The following is a 20,598-nucleotide window of genomic DNA, read 5'->3' on the forward strand; positions in this document are numbered from 1 at the left end:
TCTTTTCAAGTCAATAATACAGAGAATTGAAGATTCAGAACATTCAGCAGAGGAATTACACAGAAAAAGCTGGGCGTTCAAAACGCCCAGTGAGGAAGGAAAACTGGCGTTTAAACACCAGCCAGGGTGCCTGGTTGGGCGTTTAACGCCCAAAAGGGTAGTGATTTGGGCGTTAAACGCCAGAATGTATACCATTCTGGGCGTTTAACGCTAGGATGGCACAAGAGGGAAGATTCTGTTTTTAACTCAAATTTTTTTTTTCAAGTTTTCAAAATTTTTCAAAATCAAATCTTTTTCAAATCATATCTTTTCAATCATAATCAATTTCTTTCTTTTTCAAAAATACTTGCTATCAATTAATGATTTGATTCAACATTTCAAGTATGTTGCCTTTTCTGTTGAGAAAGGTTTAATGTTTGAATCATATCTTTCCTTGTTAGCCAAGTCATTAATTTTCAAAATCAAATCTCTTTTTTAAATTTTTTTTCAAATCATATCTTCTCAATCACATCTTTTTAAAACCATAACTTTTCAATCATATCTTCTTAATCACATCTTTTTCAAAATAGTTTTCAATCATATCTTTTTGATTTCTAATTTCAAAATCTTTTTCAAAAATCACTTGATTTCTTTTTCCACTCTTAAGTTTTCGAAAATCAATTAGTATTTTTTTTCAAAATGTTTTTAAAATCTTTTTAATTTATTTTCAAAAATTTCTTCCCCTCTTCTCACATCCTTCTATTTATGGACTAACACTACTCCTCAATGCACAATTCGAACTCCATCTTTCCTTGATAAGTTCGAATTTTCTACCTCTTCCTTCTAATTTTCTTTTCCTCTGACACCTCAAGGAATCTCTATACTGTGACATAGAGGATTCCATATTTTCTTGTTCTCTTCTCTTTCATATGAGCAGGAGCAAAGACAAAAGCATTCTTGTTGAGGCTGACCCTGAACCTGAAAGGACCTTGAAGCGAAAGCTAAGAGAAGCTAAGGCACAACTCTCTGTAGAGGACCTAACAGAAATCTTCAAAGAAGAAGAAGACATGGCAGCCGAAAACAACAACAATGCCAACAATGCAAGGAAGGTGCTGGGTGACTTTACTGCACCTACTCTCGACTTCTATGGGAGAAGCATCTCTATCCCTGCCATTGGAGCAAACAACTTTGAGCTTAAGCTTCAATTAGTTTCTCTAATGCAACAGAATTGCAAGTTCCATGAATTTCCATTGGAAGATCCTTATCAGTTTTTAGCTAAATTTTTGCAAATCTGTGACACTGTCAAGACTAATGGGGTTAACCCTGAGGTTTACAGACTTATGCTATTCCCTTTTGCTGTAAGAGACAGAGCTAGGATATGGTTGAATTCACAACCTAAAGAAAGCCTGAACTCTTGGGAAAAGCTAGTCAATGCCTTCTTGGCAAAGTTCTTTCCACCTCAAAAATTGAGTAAGCTTAGAGTGGAAGTCCAAACCTTCAGACAGAAGGAAGGTGAATCCCTCTATGAAGCTTGGGAAAGATACAAACAATTGATCAGAAAGTGTCCTTCTGACATGCTTTCTGAATGGAGCATCATAGGTACCTTCTATGATGGTCTATCTGAACTGTCCAAGATGTCATTGGACAGCCCTGCTGGAGGATTTCTTCATCTGAAGAAGATGCCTACAGAAGCTCAAGAGCTCATTGAAATGGTTGCAAATAACCAATTCATGTACACTTCTGAAAGGAATCCTGTGAACAATAGGACGAATCAGAAGAAAGGAGTTCTTGAGATTGATACTCTGAATGCCATATTGGCTCAGAACAAAATATTGACTCAGCAAGTCAATATGATCTCTCAAAGTCTATCTGGAATGCAAGCTGCACCAGGCAGTACTAAGGATGCTTCATCTGAAGAAGAAGCTTATGATCTTGAGAACCCTTCAATGGAAGAGGTGAATTACATGAGAGAACCCTATGGAAACACCTATAATTTTTCATGAAGAAATCATCCAAATCTCTCATGGAAGGATCAACAGAGACCTTAACAAGGTTTCAACAACAATAATGGTGGAAGAAATAGGTTTAGCAATGGCAAGCCTTTTCCATCATCTTCTCAGCAACAGACAGAGAGTTCTAAGCAGAACCACTCTGACTTAGCAACCATGGTCTCTGATCTAATCAAAACCACTCAAAGTTTCATGACTGAAACAAGGTCCTCCATTAGAAATTTAGAGGCACAAGTGGGACAGCTGAGCAGGAAAATTACTGAACTCCCTCCTAGTACTCTTCCAAGCAATATAGAAGAGAATCCAAAAGGAAAATGCAAGGCCATTACATTACCCACATGACCAAACTTGGAGAGGAGGAAGAGGCAGTGAGCGCCACTGAGGAAGACCTCAATGGACGTCCACTGGCCTCCAATGAATTCCCTAATGAGGAGCCATGGGAATCTGAGGCTCACATTGAGACCATAGAGATTCCAGTGGATTTACTTCTGCCATTCATGAGCTTTGATGAGTATTCTTCCTCTGAAGAGGATGAAGATGTCACTGAAGAGCAAGTTGCTAAATACCTTGGAGCAATCATGAAGCTAAATGACAAGTTATTTGGTAATGAGACTTGGGAGAACGAACCTCCTTTGCTCACCAAAGAACTGGATGACTTGACTAGGCAGAGATTACCTCAAAAGAGACAGGACCCTGGGAAGTTCTCAATACCTTGTACCATAGGCTCCATGACCTTTAAGAAGGCTCTGTGTGACCTAGGGTCAAGCATAAACCTCATGCCTCTCTCTGCAATGGAGAAGCTAGGGATCTTTGAGGTACAAGCTGCAAGAATCTCACTAGAGATGGCAGACAATTCAAGAAAACAAGCTTATGGACTTGTAGAGGATGTTCTGGTAAAGATTGAAGACCATTACATCCCTGCTGATTTCATAGTCCTAGAGATTGGGAAGTGCATGGATGAATCCATCATCCTTGGCAGACCCTTCCTAGCCACAGCAAAGGCTGTGATTGATGTTGACAGAGGTGAACTGATCATTCAAGTGAATGAAGAATCCTTTGTGTTTAAGGCTCAAGGATATCCCTCTGTTACCATGGAGAGGAAGCATGAAGAGCTTCTCTCAAAACAGAGTCAAACAGAGCCCCCACAGTCAAACTCTAAGTTTGGTGTTGGGAGGCCACAACCAACTTCTAAGTTTGGTGTCGAACCCCCACATTCAAACTCTAAGTTTGGTGTTGGGAGGTTCCAACATTGCTCTGAGTATCTGTGAGGCTCCATGAGAGCCCTCTATCAAGCTACTGACATTAAAAAAGCGCTTGTTGGGAGGCAACCCAATGTTATATTTATCTATTTTCCTTTGTTATTTTATGTTTTCTGTAGGTTGATGATCATGGAAAGTAACAAAATCAAATGAAAAAGCAAAAATAGAATGAAAAACAGAAAGAAAAACAGCACACCCTGGAGAAAAGCCTTGCTGGCGTTTAAACGCCAGTAAGGGCAGCAAATGGGCGTTTAACGCATAGTTTGGCACCATTCTGAGCGTTTAACGCCAGAAAGGGGTACTAGACTGGTGTTAAACGCCAGGAAAGGGCAAGAAGTTGGCGTTAAACGCCAGAAATGGGCACCAACCCAGCGTTTAACGCCAGAATTGGCATAAAGAGCATTTTTGCTCGCCACTTGGTGCAGGGATGAATTATCCTTGACACCTCAGGATCTGTGGACCCCACAGGATCCCCACCTACCCCACCACCCTCTCTCTTCTTCACCCATTCACCAATCACTTCAACACCTTTTCCCCAAAAACCCCTCACCTATCAAATCCCACTATTCTCTTCACCACTCACATCCATCCTTCAAAAAACCCCACCTACCTCACCATTCAAATTCAAGCCACTTTCCCTCCCAAACCCACCCATAATGGCCGAACCCTACCCCTTTCTCCACCCCTATATAAACCCATCTTCACCCCTTCATTTTCACACAACCTAAACACTACTTCTCCCCCTTTGGCCGAACCACAAAGCCATCTCCATCTCCTCTATTTCTTCTTCTTCTACTCTCTTCTTTCTTCTTTTGCTCGAGGACGAGCAAACTTTTAAGTTTGGTGTGGTAAAAGCATTGCTTTTTGTTTTTCCATAACCATTTATGGCATCCAAGGCCGGAGAAACCTCTAGAAAGAGGAAAGAGAAGGCAAAAGCTTCCACCTCCGAGTCATGGGAGATGGAGAGATTCATCTTAAAGGTGCATCAAGACCACTTCTATGAAGTTGTGGCCATGAAGAAGGTGATCCCCGAGGTCCCTTTCAAACTCAAAAAGAGTGAATATCCAAAGATTCGACATGAGATCCGAAGAAGAGGTTGGGAAGTTCTTACCAACCCCATTCAACAAGTCGAAATCTTAATGGTTCAAGAGTTCTATGCCAATGCATGGATCACCAAGAACCATGATCAAAGTGTGAACCCGAACCCAAAGAATTGGCTTACAATGGTTCGGGGGAAATGCTTAGATTTTAGTCCGCAAAATGTAAGGTTGGGATTCAACTTACCTATGATGCAAGGAGATGAACACCCTTACACTAGAAGGGTCAACTTTGATCAAAGGTTGGACCAAGTCCTCATAGACATTTGTGAAGAGGGCGTTCAATGGAAGAGAGATTCAAGAGGGAAGCCGGTTCAACTGAGAAGGCATGACCTCAAGCTCGTGGCTAGGGGATGGTTGGAGTTTATCCAACGCTCAATCATTCCCACTAGCAACCGGTCTGAAGTTACTATAGACCGGGCCATCATGATTCATAGCATCATGATTGGAGAGGAAGTAAAAGTTCATGAGGTTATAGCCCAAGAACTTTATAAGGTGGCGGACAAGTCCTCTACCTTGGCAAGGTTAGCCTTTCCTCATCTCATTTGTCACCTCTGTTATTCAGTTGGAATTGACATAGAGGGAGACATCCCCATTGATGAGGACAAGCCTATCACTAAGAAAAGGATGGAGCAAACAAGAGATCCCACTCATCATGAAATCCCTGAGATACCTCAAGGGATGCACTTTCCTCCACAAAACTATTGGGAGCAAATCAACACCTCCCAAGGGGAATTGAGTTCCAACATGGGACAACTAAGGGTGGAGCACCAAGAACATTCCATCCTCCTCCATGAAATCATAGAAGATCAAAGAATCATGAGAGAGGAGCAACAAAGGCAAGGAAGAGACATTGAGGAGCTCAAGCACTCCATAAGATCTTCAAGAGGAAGAACAAGCCACCATCACTAAGGTGGACCCGTTCTTTAATCTCCTTGTTCTTTATTTTTCTGTTTTTCAAAAATTATGCTTATGTTTACCTATGTTTGTGTCTTATGGTCATTAGTGTCTTAGTGTCTATGCCTTAAAGTTATGAATGTCCTATGAATACATCACATTTCTTAATGAAAAATGTTCTTAATTGAAAAAGAGAAGAATTGCACGAATTTTGAATTTTATAACAGATTAATTATTTTGATGTGGTGGCAATACTTTGACTTCTGAATGTATGCTTGAACAGTTCATATATCTTTTGAATTTGTTGTTCATGAATGTTGGCTCTTGAAAGAATGATGAAAAAGGAGACATGTTACTGAGGATCTGAAAAATCATAAAAATGATTCTTGAAGCAAGAAAAAGTAGTGAATACAAAAAAAACGAAAAGAAAAAAAAGAGAAATAAAGAAAAAGAAAAAATTAAAGTTGTGATCCAAGGCAAAAAGAGTGTGCTTAAGAACCCTGGACACCTCTAATTGAGGACTCTAGCAAAGCTGAGTCACAATCTGAAAAGGTTCACCCAATTATGTGTCTGTGGCATGTATGTATCCGGTGGTAATACTGGAAGACAGAGTGCTTTGGGCCACGGCCAAGACTCATAAAGTAGCTGTGTTCAAGAATCATCATACTTAACTAGGAGAATCAATAACACTATCTGGATTCTGAGTTCCTATAGAAGCCAATCATTCTGAATTTCAAAGGATAGAGTGAGATGCCAAAACTGTTCAGAGGCAAAAAGCTAAAAGCCTTGCTCATCTAATTAATACTGATCTTCATAGATGTTTTTGGAATTCATTGCATATTCTCTTCTTTTTATCTTATTTGATTTTCAGTTGCTTAGGGACAAGCAACAATTTAAGTTTGGTGTTGTGATGAGCGGATAATTTATACGCTTTTTGGCATTGTTTTTAGTATGTTTTTAGTATGTTTTAGTTAGTTTTTATTATATTTTTATTAGTTTTTAGTTAAAATTCACTTTTCTGGACTTTACTATGAGTTGTGTGTTTTTCTGTGATTTCAGGTATTTTCTGACTGAAATTGAGGGACCTGACTGAAAATCTGATTCAGAGGCTGAAAAGGATTGCAGATGCTGTTAGATTCTGACCTCCCTGCACTCGAAGTGGATTTTCTGGAGCTACAGAAGCCTAATTTGCGATCTCTCAACTGCTTTGGAAAGTAGACATTCTGGGCTTTCCAGCAATGTATAATAGTCCATACTTTGCTCAAGATTTGATGGCCCAAACTGGCATTCTAAATCAGCTCAAAACTGCCCGGTGTAAACGCCGGAATTGGCACAAGAATGGGAGTTTCACGCCCAAACTAGCATAAAAGCTGGCGTTTAACTCCAAGAAAAGTCTCCACACATGAAAGCTTCAATGCTCAGCCCAAGCACACACCAAGTGGGCCCGGAAGTGGATTTTTATGTCATTTACTCATTTCTGTAAACCCTAGGCTACTAGTTCTCTACAAATAGGACCTTTTGCTATTGTATTTTCATCTTTAGATCTTTGATTCTTTTGATCACGTTTTGGGGGCTGGCCTCACGGCCATGCCTAGATCTTGGTTCTTCTAGTTCCTTCTCTGGGGCCGAAGCTAATGATCACCATTATCACTTATGTATTTTCAACAGTGGAATTTCTACACACCATAGATTAAGGTGTGGAGCTCTGCTGTACCTCGAGTATTAATGCAATTACTATTGTTCTTCTATTCAATTCAGCTTATTCTTGTTCTAAGATATTCATTCGCATCCAAGAACATGATGAATGTGATGATTATGTGACGCTCATCATCATTCTCACTTATGAACGCGTGCCTGACAACCACTCCCGTTCTACAAGCAAACAAGGCTTGAATGTTTATCTCTTGGATTTCTTAATCAGAATCTTAGTGGTATAAGCTAGAATTGATGGCGGCATTCAAGAGAATCCGGAAGGTCTAAACCTTGTCTGTGGTATTCTGAGTAGGATTCAAGGATTGAATGACTGTGACGAGCTTCAAACTCCTGAAGGCTGGGCATTAGTGACAGACGCAAAAGAATCAATGGATTCTATTCCAACCTGATTGAGAACTGACAGATGATTAGCCGTGCTGTGACAAAGCGCGTTGAACATTTTCACTGAGAGGACGGGACTGTAGCCACTGACAACGGTGAGGCCCAACATACAGCTTGCCATGGAAAGGAGTAAGAAGGATTGGATGAAGACAGTAGGAAAGCAGAGAGATGGAAGGGACAAAGCATCTCCATACGCTTATCTGAAATTCTCACCAATGAATTACATAAGTATCTCTATCTTTATTTTATGTTTTATTCATATATCATCCATAACCATTTGAATCTTCCTGACTGAGATTTACAAGGTGACCATAGCTTGCTTCATACTAACAATCTTTGTGGGATCGACCCTTACTCTCGTAAGGTTTATTACTTGGACGACCCAGTGCACTTGCTGGTTAGTTGTGCGAAGTTGTGTTTAGACCATGGTATTGAGCACCAAGTTTTTGGAGCCATTACCGAGGATTGTTTGAGTTATAAAAAGTAGAGATCACAATTTCGTGCACCAGTAGCCTGACTATTTTTTGAATATAAAGTTGTGCGAGCCTGTCCATTGAATAGTCCATTCGGATTGGTAAAAAGTGAGCAAACTTGGTCAATCTATCAACAATTACCTAGATAGCGTCATTCTTGGATATGGTTCTTGGCGGTCCCGAAACAAAGCCCATGGTAATCACCTCCCATTTCCACTGTGGCACTTCTAGAGGTTGAAGAGTTCCTGATGATTTCTGGTGCTCAATCTTAACCTTCTGACACGTGATACACTTTGAAACAAAGTGTAGCTATGTCTTTCTTCATTCCGAGCCACCAGAACATCTGGCTCAAATCCTGGTACATCTTAGTGATACCTGGGTGGATTGAAAATCTTCCATGATGTACCTCCCTTAATATTTTTCTATCACAGATTATCAGATTCCGACATAAATATCTTACCCTTGAATTGCCATAGTCCTTCTACATCCTGTCTTACTTCTCTCTGTTGGTCCTTGTCGACACATGACAAAAGTCTGGTTATCTCTGACTTTTGAGCATGCACTCGTGAAGTTAGAGGGATTTATTTACCCTCATAAAGCCAAGTTTTACCTCATAACTCTTCTTTTCTTTTTAATTTTTGTTTTTTATTTCAACCAGAAAAGTCTGTTTACCGAAAATCTGGTTCTTACAAGAACCACGAAGCCAGCGCCATCGTCGTCCTCATTGCTGGTCTTCGCTGTCGCAACTTGCTACAGCCGCCACCACTGAGCTTGTCGTTGTCACCATTGAAGTCGAAGAAAGACAGAGAGAGAAAGAGAGTGAGAGACTGGCGGAAGGGTGACACGGGCGAGAGAAGGAGAGAGCGATTGAAGCACAAACGCGTGCAAGGAAAGAGAGAATCCCGGGTCATTTCCCTAATAATTAACACAAGATGCAAATTACTGGTTAGGATTTTTCTGAATATTTTTGAAATTGAGAACGGAAAAATAAATAGCTAGAAATTAAAGCAATGGATAACTAGCAAGAGTTTGATAATTAATCAAAATAAAAGGCCTTGGTTAGGGGAGAGAATTGGAATTTCTCTCCTTATTGTCTTTCCCAAGTGTAATGATAAAGGTTCATTGCTCCCACTTAGTTATCCTCTAACAATTGAAGGAAAGTCAAGTGGGCGTCACTAACTCTAGCTCACAAGTCCTAGTCACTTCATGGGAAAGGACTAGAGTTAGTGAGGTTTGAGCTAGCCAGCGATTTCCAATCATAGATTAATACTTGTGTATAACAACTTAAGGGGTTCCAATTACTCAACCCCCACCCAAGTTGGGAAATTTACTCTATTAAGATGAATGCCATTTTCACAAATACATGGTGGTAGTAAATAAAAAACATGACAATTATGATAACTTAATTAAATTGAAATTAGCACTAACAATAATTAACAATAATCAAACAAGCAATAAAAAATAAACATAAAAATAATTTAATGCATTAATAAAATTCAAGAGCAACAAGATCCACGCGTAAGCATAGGGGACAAAATGCCCCAAAGTAAAGATTAATAAAGATCAATGCATATGTGTGGTGCATGAGTATGTGAAAAAGTGAAGAATGGGTAGTTAGGTTAGCACTTAAATTGTATAGGTTGCCATAGGTTAGGTGGGAGGTTTAAGTTGATCAAAGATTCAAATTCTGGTCCACTTAACCATATACAATCCTACCTTGACCTTAGCCCCATTACAACTTATGAAAAGACCTCATGATGAATGTATGCTTGCATTGAATAATTGTTGATTGTTAGATGAAAAACAAATCTTGGAAAGCATGATTAGGGGAGAATTGAGAGAATCGACCCTATACACTTGAGCGACTAGAGTGCAAACACTTCAGGTGAGCGTTCGATGCTCAATTCCTTGATTCCCGGCTTTCATGAGCGTTCTTCTTGCAAGTCTATTTGAACTTCATTTTTATACTTGAATTGGTAGGATTCATGAATCGTCATATGACCTTAGCCCCACGTGTGCATATATGTTCTTGGAGATTGATTTACCTTCAACCAAGTAGGTAGGATCATTTTGCATTTAGTTGCATACATATAGATAGGTTTATATAGTTCTTTGCATTGAATAAATGTTCATACCCCTTTTCTTGTCCTTCTTTGGTTTAGCATGAGGACATGCTATGGTTTAAGTGTGGGGAGGTTGATAAACCCCATTTTTAGGGTTTATCTTGTGTTGAATTTAGAGGATTTTGTCAACTTTTCTCCCATTTATTCACTAAAATAGCATGGTTTTGTAAATTCTCCTTTAATTGTGCTTAAGAGTGAAAACATATTTTTTAGGTCTTAAAATAGCTAAATTTAATTCGCCTTGATTCTGTTAGATGCCTTGATATGTTTGTTAAGTGATTTCAGGTTTAGGAGGCAAAGATTGGATTGAGGAAATGAAGAAAAAAAGCATGTAGAAATGGAGAACTCATGAAGAAATGAAGGAATCGCAAAGCTGTCAATCCTGACCTCTTTGCATTTAATCGATCATAACTTGAGCTATAGAGATCCAAATGAGGCGGTTCTAGTTACGTTGGAAAGATAACATCCGGGGGCTTCAAAATGATATAAAATTTTTTTATAGTTGCCTAGCGTTTAAGGATGCGTACGCGTGATGTATGCGTACGCGTGGGAAGCTGCACATAACTCACTAAAGGCAACTCGTGGCAGCGATTTCTGAAGTATTTTGGGCTCAATCCAACTCATTTCTGATTCTATTTAACCCAAGGATTGAAGAGGGATGAAAAATTAGTTAGTTAGTAAGTTTTAGTTTAGTTTTCATCATGCTTTAGTTAGTTTCTAGAGAGAGAAGCTCTCTCTTCTCTTTAGAATTAGGATTAGGTTTAGATCTAGATCTACTTCTTCTACTTCTTCTCTTTTGCTTTAATTTATCTTTTTCATCTTTAATTGTTCTCTTGTAGTTGTAGCATTCTACTCCTCTTGTAATTCTCTTGTATTGTTAGTTTTAGTTTATGAATTCTTTTGTAGATCTACATTTCCTTTCAATGCAATTTATTGTTTTAATGTCTTTTAATGCTTACTTTAGTTTCCTATTATTGATCTCTTGCCTTGATTAGTTGTAGTTCCTTTAGTTCTTGCAATTTATGATTTTTGCCTTTATTGCCTTTTATGTGTTTGATGAAATGCTTCTTCTAGTTATGAGTTAGGTTTTTCTTCTCTTGGCCTAGGTTGAGTAATTGGAGACACTTGAATTATCAAACTCTCTTGTTGATTGATAATTGGAAGTTGCTAGTTGACTTGAATTATCACTAAAGCTTGTCTTTCATCATGATTAGACTAGGACTTGTGGTCTCAATTTGATATCCACTTGACTTTCCTTCATAGTTAGAGGTTAACTAAGTGGAGCAATGGACAATTCTTCTTGTCACACTTAAAGATGATAATTAGGATAGGACTTCTAATTCTCATACCTTGCCAAGAGCTCTCTCAATTGTTAGTTCATTTCTTTTGCCATTTACATTTCTTGTCTCTTACCACAAAAATCCCAAAATATACTTCATAGCCAATAACAAGAACATCTTATTGCAATTCTTAGGGAGAACGACCCGAGGTTTGAATACTTCGATTTTTTATTGGGGTTTGTTACTTGTGACAACCAAATATTTGTATGAAAGGATTCTTGTTGGTTTAGAAGCTATACTTTCAACGAGAACTTATTGTGAAATTCTTTACCACACAAAAATCTGATCATCAAGCGTTCCTAAGATCCAATTCGAAATAACAATAAGAATGCCAAAATCCTAGAGAGAAGTAGGAGTTTCTTTCACTAGAATTCAAAACTAATAAAAACTAAAGTGAAAAGTGAAGTGTGTATAGTCTCAGCTCCATCCCTGCCTCTAGTCTGCGTTCTCGGGCTTGAAACTGGGCTAAAAATAACCCAGAAATCGCCCCCAGCATCTTCTGTTTAATGCAGCATGTGACGCTCTGTCACGTGTACGCGTTAGCCACGCGTACGCGTCGTGTGAACTTCTGCGCTGGTCATGCATACATATCCGTCACGCATACGCGTCACTGAACGACGCTCCTGGTCACGTGCACGCGTCAGCCATGTGTGCGCATCGCTCCTCACTTCTCAAGTCTTTAATATCTTGTGTTCCTTCCACTTTAACATGCTTCATTTTCATCCTTTAAGCCATTCATGCCCTATAAACCTGAAAATACTTAACAAACATATCACGGCATCAAATGGAAATAAAGAAGAATTAAAAATTAACAATTTTAAAGCCTAGGAGGCATGTTTTCAATCATAGCACAAAATTAGGAAGGAAACTTAAAAACATGCAATTTACATGAATAAGTGTGAGAGTAGTTGACAAAACCCACTCAATTCAATCCAAAATATATCATAAAATAGTGGTGTATCAAATCTTCCCACACTTAAACATTAGCATGTCCTCATGCTAAGTTTATGTGAGCCAAAAGAGTGATGGGAAAATGGTGAGACTTATGCAATGCAATTTATCTATAAGGATGCAACTACATGCTAAATGCTTCTACCTACTTGGTTAAAAGTAAAAAGATTCTCCAAGAACAAACATAAACTGGATTCCACTAATTTAAATCTCAAAAATGAAGTAAAAGTAGACTTGCAAGAAGAAAGCTCATGAAAGCCGGGAACAAAGAATCGAACATCGAACCCTCACTGGAAGTGTATACACTCTAATTACTCTAGTGTTTGAGGGTTGATTTTCTCGGTTCTCTACTAATCTTGCTTTCTAAGGCATGCTCTTCTTCTACTAATCAACAAAAAATTAATGCACAAATCTACATATCAAGAGGTCTTTTCAAGGGTTGTAATGGGGTTAAGGTCAAGGTAGGAATATATTTGGTTAAGTGGACTAAAATCTGAATCCTTGATTATCCTAAACTTCCCACCTAACTTAAGACATTCCATGTCATTACAATGCAAATTCTAACTACCCGTTGATTATTTTTCCACAAATTCATGCACCTTGATGTCTTTTGAGTACCAATTATATGCATTAATTCAATTATTAACCTTGGGGCATTTTGTCCCCTTTTTTTATTGCTTTTTCTTTTTCTTTTCTTCTCCTTCCCTTATTTTTATTTTATTTTATTTTATTTTTTAGTGAGTTAATGCATATGAGAATATAAAATACCCAATTTCCTAACCAAGTATTTCCCAACTCAATTTTCTCACACTTAATTCATGTACATCTCACTAGTCTAAGCTAACCAAGAATTTAAATTAGGGATATTTATTGTTTTTCTCTTAGAGTTAGTGATATGCTAAAATAAAGAATAAATGGGGTAAAATAGGCTCAACATTGGTTTGCAAGGGGGAATGATAGGGTAAGACCATATGGGTATGTGAGCTTAGTGAAACTAAGGCCTCAATCATATAAGTGCTTGCATATATCAAACAGTGGAAATATAGAATCAAGCAAGACAAAGATCACAATTTTAGAGAGAACAACACACACCAAAATAAAACATTGGTTGATAAGATGCAACCAATCAAATAGGTTCAAAGATCTCACTGGGCTTGTGTATTCGAGCTCTAAAACTATGTTCCAAAAATAAATTCCTTCAAGCAATGTTCAACAAAAAAAGTTTTTTTTTTCAAATTAGTGAAATGCTTTAAAGCAGTGTCTTGTAAAAGAAATTATTAGTTCAACCAAGTAGTACCTAAATGCAAGCAACTAGCTACTCATGCAAGTTATTCTATCTAACAAAAGAAAATTAAAATATTAGTGTTGAGAGAGAGTTATTACCTTTGGGAGTCAGTTACCGACCTCTCCACACTTAATGCTTGGCATGGTCCTCCGTGCCATCAGTGATCTGGAAGGTGGGTCTGGGATCGCCACTTCTAATGGCCAAATGATGGGGGGACAAGGGCGCCCCCGTGTCCATAGCTTGATCGCTTGCATTGCCATCAACAGAAGTATAGTCCGAGGTGTCGGGATCATCAAGAGGTGGGTGAGTACAACCAATGAGCTCATTCAAGTAGTTGTAGCGGCACTTGTTGCGGCGCTCAATCAGTTCCATCTGCCGGCCTTGTCGGTCTACCTTCTCAAGGATCTCAAGTAGCAACTGGTGGTTGGATGGTGGTGGTGCATGGGGTGTTGATGATGGTGGGGCGGAAGATGATGGAGCCTCCAAAGATGGGTCGTCATTCAGGCTCTTGGGTGGCACTTGTGGCGTGATCCACTTTCCATGGGGAACCAGTTCATCTACTAAGGGGATTTTACTCTTTACGTCATCTGCTTCATGTGGAATGCCAGCTGTAGATGCTAGTTCCGTGACCATGGCTGGGAAGGGAATGTTACCAACCGTGTGAACGTGGCCCATGGCCCGGCAGAGGAGTCTAAGGATGTTAAGTGGCCTCTCAGTCAAAATGCACCATACAAGCACAGCCATGTCCCCGGTGATAGAGGACTCGTGAGTGCTCGGCCAGACATAGTGGGACATGATCTGTTGCCATACACGAGCCTCATCTATCAAAGCATTAGCTGAAAGCCCCTTTGGGTTAACCTTGCTTTGCCTATAAACCCAAGTGCTTCCGGGCTTAGCGATTACCTTAAAGACCGGGTCCCAATCAAAAGTATAACCTTTACGGGTAATTTTTGCTTCGGGGAAGGTGTCCAACCCTTCCGGATTCAATGGGATGCCAAGCACTCAGTGAAGGACGGCTTCTAAAATTTGGACTTGCTTCTGACGCATATAGATTGAGTCAAGGGTCGGGGAGTGGTAATTTGCATAAAATTCATCGACCCAAGACAAGTTAACTTCAATTGAATCTCGGTTCAAGAAACCCCAACGTCTCCTCTTCATTCGTTCCTCCACATATTGTCTTAAATGGTCTGACACAAAGAGGAGGCACTCACGATGGAGATTCCACTCTATAATATTGGAATGCATCCTTTCACAATAACGGTTGGCAAATTGTGCTGTATCCTTAGTGAGAATCTTCTTGTCTAACTCATCAATGTGGATATCCACTTTTGATTTCTTAGAAGGCTACCGATTGGTGGGTGACTTTGGTGCTTGCCTTTTAGAAACCGTTTTCTTAGAAGATTTCTCCTTTCCTTTTCGCGGTTGTCATACTGAAAATGAGGGAAGATGAGAATTGTAAAGAAAGGAGTAAGAATAGTGAAGAATGCATTAATAAGATAAATATGGTGAAAAAGTAGTAAAGAATGCAAGAATAAAACCAAAATTAAAGTAGGGGTTCATTGAAATTTTTTCACAAACACGTGGTGTGCATTGTAATATTCAACAAGCAAGTTGACAAAACAAACATATAACGCCATGAAAAAAATATCAAATAGAGCAAGTAGAACCAATCAATCCAATAAATTTATAAAAGGAATGGAAAATAGTGATCCAACACCAATTGCAAACATATAATAAATTGAAAAGAAAAGAACTAAGACTAAGCAAGAAATAAGAACATAAAGTGCAACAAAAAGAAAACAACTTGATGAGATGTAACTAAATTAAAGGAAAATAGAAAATATAATGAGGGAGTAGTGAAACCTTAAATGTAAGAAGGAGTAGTGGTAAGTGGAAGTAAGAGAGAAAGAATAGGGGGAAGAAAGAAGAGGGATAATAGAGAGAAGAGAAAAAGAACGTCGGAGAACGATGGTCGCCGGTGGAGGTCTTCCCAAAAAAGAGGGGAAAGAATAGTGAGAAGGGAAGAAGAAAGAACAAAGAAGGAAGGAGGGAGAAAGAAAGAAAACAAAAGATAGGGGGAGGGGGGAATGGCGCAGAACTAGGTCTGCATGTTTGGAGTTTAAAAATGCCTAGTGACGCGTAAGCATCGGCCACGCGTACGGGTGGATTATGAAGGTGACACGCACGCATCATTCACACGTACGTGTGAAAGTGAGTTGCATGTTTAGCACGGTACCCGCATGGTCTCAGTGCAACATTCTGTTTGAGCCATGCGAGCGCACAACGTCATCATCACGAAAGCATAAATTTTGGAGATAGGGCGACGCGTACGCGTCAGCCACGCGTGTGCGTGGGCAGCACCGTGCGCCTAGCACCTCTCCAGCATGAGCCTGGCACAAGATCCTGTCTAGGTCATGTTGTGGCATGGTCCCAACACGAATTCAGCACAAAAGGAAAATTGGGCGTCGACGCGTATGCGTGGGCCATGCATATGCGTGACTAGTGCCCTTTTTTTTATGAAATTATAAAAATAACTCAAAATAAAGGTAAACATGCAGATTTGAAAATTAACACAGACACTCAATGGAACAAAGATAAGCAAATAAATAAAATAGAACTGATAAAAAGGAAGACATACCATGGTGGGTTGCCTCCCACCTAGCACTTTTCTTTAACGTCCTTAAGTTGGACGGTCTATAAACTCAGTCCTCTTCCTTGGCTGGGCCCTTCAAGAGGAAGATCTCCAATTCTTTGTTGTTATTCACTTTTTTACCACGATAAATCTTTAAATGGTGGCCATTGACTTTGAAGAAGGTAGGTGTTCATACCCTGACCGGGGTCCTCCAACTCGGCAAATTCGCAAGAGGTCCGACCTTATCCTAAAGCTTACACCTAAAGGTCGGACCTCGGACAAAGAGCAAGGAAGGCCCATCAAAAGGAACGCAGCCCAAACCTAAAGGCCGAAAAGGCCTGGAAAAGGCGGTTCCACAAAGATAAAGATAAAACTCCCAAAGATAAGATAAGATAAGAATATCTTATCCAGAGAAGATCACTGCCAACTACTATAAATACACTGGAGCACCCAGGTATGGCATTCGCTCCAAATCTACACATATCTGCTTGGACCCATGCTAACTTAAGCATCGGAGTGTCATTGCAGGTACAACCACCAACCATTCTGCATACCAAGCTCGGGTCACCGAACCCCCACCACGGGCCTCTCCAGACGACCGAGCTGCACGTTTCAGGCAAACCCTCGGAACATTGGCGCCGTTGCCGGGGACCTGGAAGTCATCCCTCTACCATGGTGGACGACCCTCTCAACGATGAGCACGCTGCATCCGAACAAGAGGACGAAATTGACACCGGAGAACGACCGGACAGCCCTCTATCACCACGTACTCCAGGAGGAAACAAACAGAATCGCCCAAAAACGTCACTCCCAAACAAGGATCCACAAAATTCCGAAAGAGCGAAGAGCTCGGAAATTCTAGAAGCAGTCCGGGCACAACAAGACCGACTAAAACAACTCGAAGAGGACATAAAGAAGCAGAAAGAAACTGAACAAGATCTGAGAAGAGAAACTCGAAAGCGCAGAGAATTAGAAGAAAAACTACGGAAAATAGAGGCCAACCTGAAAGACCGAACAGAACGCGGCACCACCACCGAGGGCAACCACGATCCCTTCACGCAAGAGATCATGAAAGAGAAGGTACCGCGAAACTTCAAACCACCCGATATGGACCTCTACGATGGCACCACCGATCCAAGTCATCACCTCAGCAACTTCAGAAGCAGAATGTACCTAGCCGACGCCTCCGACGCGATTCGGTGCAAAGCCTTCCCCACTACTCTCACCAAGTCAGCCATGAAGTGGTTCGACAACCTGCCACCAAGATCAATCACCAGCTTCGAAGACCTAACCAAAAAATTCCTAACAAGATTCTCTATTCAAAAGGACAAGACAAAACATGCCCCCAGTCTACTCGGGATCAAACAAGGTGACCAAGAAACTCTCCGAAAATACATGGAACGATTCAACAAAGCCTGCCTGGACATACAACACTTGCCCACTGAAGCAGCCATCATGGGACTAGCAAACGGCCTAAAAGAAGGACCGTTTAGCCAATCCCTATCCAAACGATACCCGACCTCCCTATACGAGGTGCAGGAGCGAGCGGAAAAATATATCAACATGGAGGAAACCTCCCAACTAAGAGACTCTTCTAGGAAGGAATCAACCTACCCACTCCGAGATCGGGATCGGGAACAGAAAAAGAAAGAAGAACCCAACTCGGACAAACCACGGAAGTACCACAGCTACACCCCCCTCCGAGTCTCCTTGGTAGACGTCTACAGAGAAGTATGCCACACCGAAAAGATCCCACCGCCCCGACCGCTAAAACACAAGAAAGCAGGAGAGATCGGTCCGAATACTGTGAATATCACAAGCTCTACGGTCATTCTACTAACGACTGCTACGACCTAAAAATGTTATAGAAAAGCTAGCCAGAGAAGGAAAACTCGACAGATACATAGCAGAGAAAGGAGAAGAGACCAGGAAGAGAAGGCGGGGGGACAATGAAGATCGGGCCGAACAAACCCCACGAACACCTGAAAGACATGTTCACATGATAAATGGAGGTTTTGCAGGCGGAGGAACATCCAAATCCTCACGAAAAAGACACCTCAAAGAAGTCTATCACATCCGAGAAGACAGTCCCCTGCCCGAATTACCTACTATTTCATTCACCCGAGAAGATGCTCAAGGGATAATTCCCGGACATGACGATCCAATGGTAATCACCATTATCCTAGCAAACGCCAACTTACATCGAACCCTGATTGACCAGGGAAGCTCAGCAGATATCCTGTTCAAAACGGCCTTCGACAAACTCGGGCTTGAAGAAAATGAACTAAAGGCCTACCCCACCGACCTATTTGGACTAGGGGATACTCCGATCCACCCCTTAGGATACATCTCGCTACACACTACCTTTGGAAGAGGCGAGCAATCTAAAACATTAAGCATCGACTACATTATAGTCGACGTCACTTCAGCATACAATGCCCTCATTGGGCGACCAACCCTAAACAGACTGGCAGCTATAGTCTCGACCCCACACCTCTGTATGAAGTTCCCTACCGCAAAGGGAATCGCTACCCTAAAAGGCGACCAAAAACTAGCACGGCGATGCTACAACGAAAGCCTGAGCCTAAAAGGGAAAGAGGTCAACACGATAGAACTCGGACGAGTTCAATCCCGAGAAGATCTCCGACCGCAGCCAGAGGGAGAAACCGAAAAAGTCCAGATTGGGAACACACCTGAAAAAATAACGAGCATAGGAGTAAAACTCGACACAAGCCTAAAAGAGGAACTCATAACCCTCTTAAGGGAAAATTCCGACCTCTTCGCCTGGAAAGCCTCCGACATGCCGGGCATAAGTCCCGACCTGATGTGCCATAAGCTATCGGTTTACCCGGGATCCCGGCCTGTCCAACAAAGACGCCGGAAGCTCGGACCCGAGCGCATGCAAGCAATAGAAGAACAAGTACAAGCACTGCTAGATGCAGGGTTCATTAGGGAAGTAAAATACCCCCTATGGCTCGCAAACGTGGTCCTGGTAAAAAAGCCCAACGGAAAATGGAGGATGTGCGTCGATTACACAGATCTCAACAAAGCCTGCCCCAAAGACCCATATCCACTACCAAACATCGACGCATTAGTAGACGCAAGCCTCAGGCTATAGATATCTCTCCTTCATGGACGCATACTTGGGATACAATCAAATCCCAATATACGGACCCGACCAAGAAAAGACCTCGTTCATAACCCCAAGGGCAAACTACTGCTACGTAGTAATGCCCTTCGGGCTAAAGAACGCAGGGGCAACCTACCAGAGGCTAATGAACAAAGTGTTCTCAGAGCACATCGGACTACAGCTGGAGGTGTACGTCGACGACATGCTGGTAAAGACACAAGAAGACAGAAACTTGGCGACCGACCTCGCCAGTGTTTTCGGCACCCTCAGAAAACACAACATGAGACTTAACCCGACAAAGTGCACCTTCGCCGCAGAAGCCGGAAAATTCTTAGGCTTCATGCTGACTCAAAGGGGCATCGAGGCAAACCCGGACAAATGCCAAGCGATACTCAATATGAAGAGCCCGACGTGTGTCAAAGAAGTACAACAACTAAATGGAAGGCTAGCCGCCCTATCAAGATTCCTGGCGGGATCAGCGATAAAGTCACTACCTCTCTACTCACTCCTAAAGAAAGGGAAACCCTTCTCATGGACCCCGGAGTGCGAAAAGGCCTTTCAAGACTTCAAGGAATTCCTCGGGCAGCCACCAATCCTAACCCGACCTCTAAAGGGAGAAGAACTCGTACTATACCTCTCGGTTGGAAATCGAGCAGTCGCTTCAGCGTTAATACGAGAAAATGACCAAGGACAACACCCCATATACTTTGTAAGCAAGGCACTACAAGGGGCCGAATTAAACTATCAGAAAATAGAAAAATTCGCCTACGCCCTAGTGTTCACAGCTCGGAGGCTCCGTCCCTACTTTCAAGCCCACACCATCAAAGTCCGGACAAACCAACCAATGAGACACATCCTCCAAAAAACAGATCTGGCAGGACGAATACTGCAATGGCGGTGGAACTGTCCGAGTTCGACCTCCACTATGAACCCGGACTGCCATAAAATCCCAGTATCTAGCCGACTTCATCGCAGAATACACTGAGACCCCTGGAACCCCACTCTCGTGGAACCTGTATGTCGACGGGTCCTCAAACAAAACAGGAAGCGGAGCCGGGGTTATACTCGAAAGCGACCAAGGAACGCGGATAGAACTATCCCTAAAATTCGAGTTCCAGGCTTCAAACAACCAAGCTGAATACGAGGCCCTACTAGCAGGTCTAAAGCTAGCCGGAGAGGTCGGAGCCCAAAAAATCACGATCTTCAGCGACTCCCAGGTCGTCACATCACAAGTAAATGGAAGTTACCAGGCCAAAGACCCCACTATGAAAAAATACCTGGACCAAACACAGGCACAAACTACGCACTTTTCAGAGATACAGATTCAGC

General features: G+C 41.3%; 1 non-coding gene across 1 annotated transcript; it reads right to left on the reverse strand.

The window, feature by feature from the left end:
* Window positions 1-1,451: 1,451 nt before the first annotated feature.
* Window positions 1,452-1,559, reverse strand: LOC130977798 (small nucleolar RNA R71). The gene has a single exon (XR_009085474.1). It is a non-coding gene; the product is annotated as a small nucleolar RNA R71 (small nucleolar RNA).
* Window positions 1,560-20,598: the final 19,039 nt, after the last annotated feature.

Source organism: Arachis stenosperma, chromosome 4 (genome assembly GCF_014773155.1).
Source record: "Arachis stenosperma cultivar V10309 chromosome 4, arast.V10309.gnm1.PFL2, whole genome shotgun sequence".
Lineage (NCBI taxonomy): Eukaryota > Viridiplantae > Streptophyta > Magnoliopsida > Fabales > Fabaceae > Arachis > Arachis stenosperma.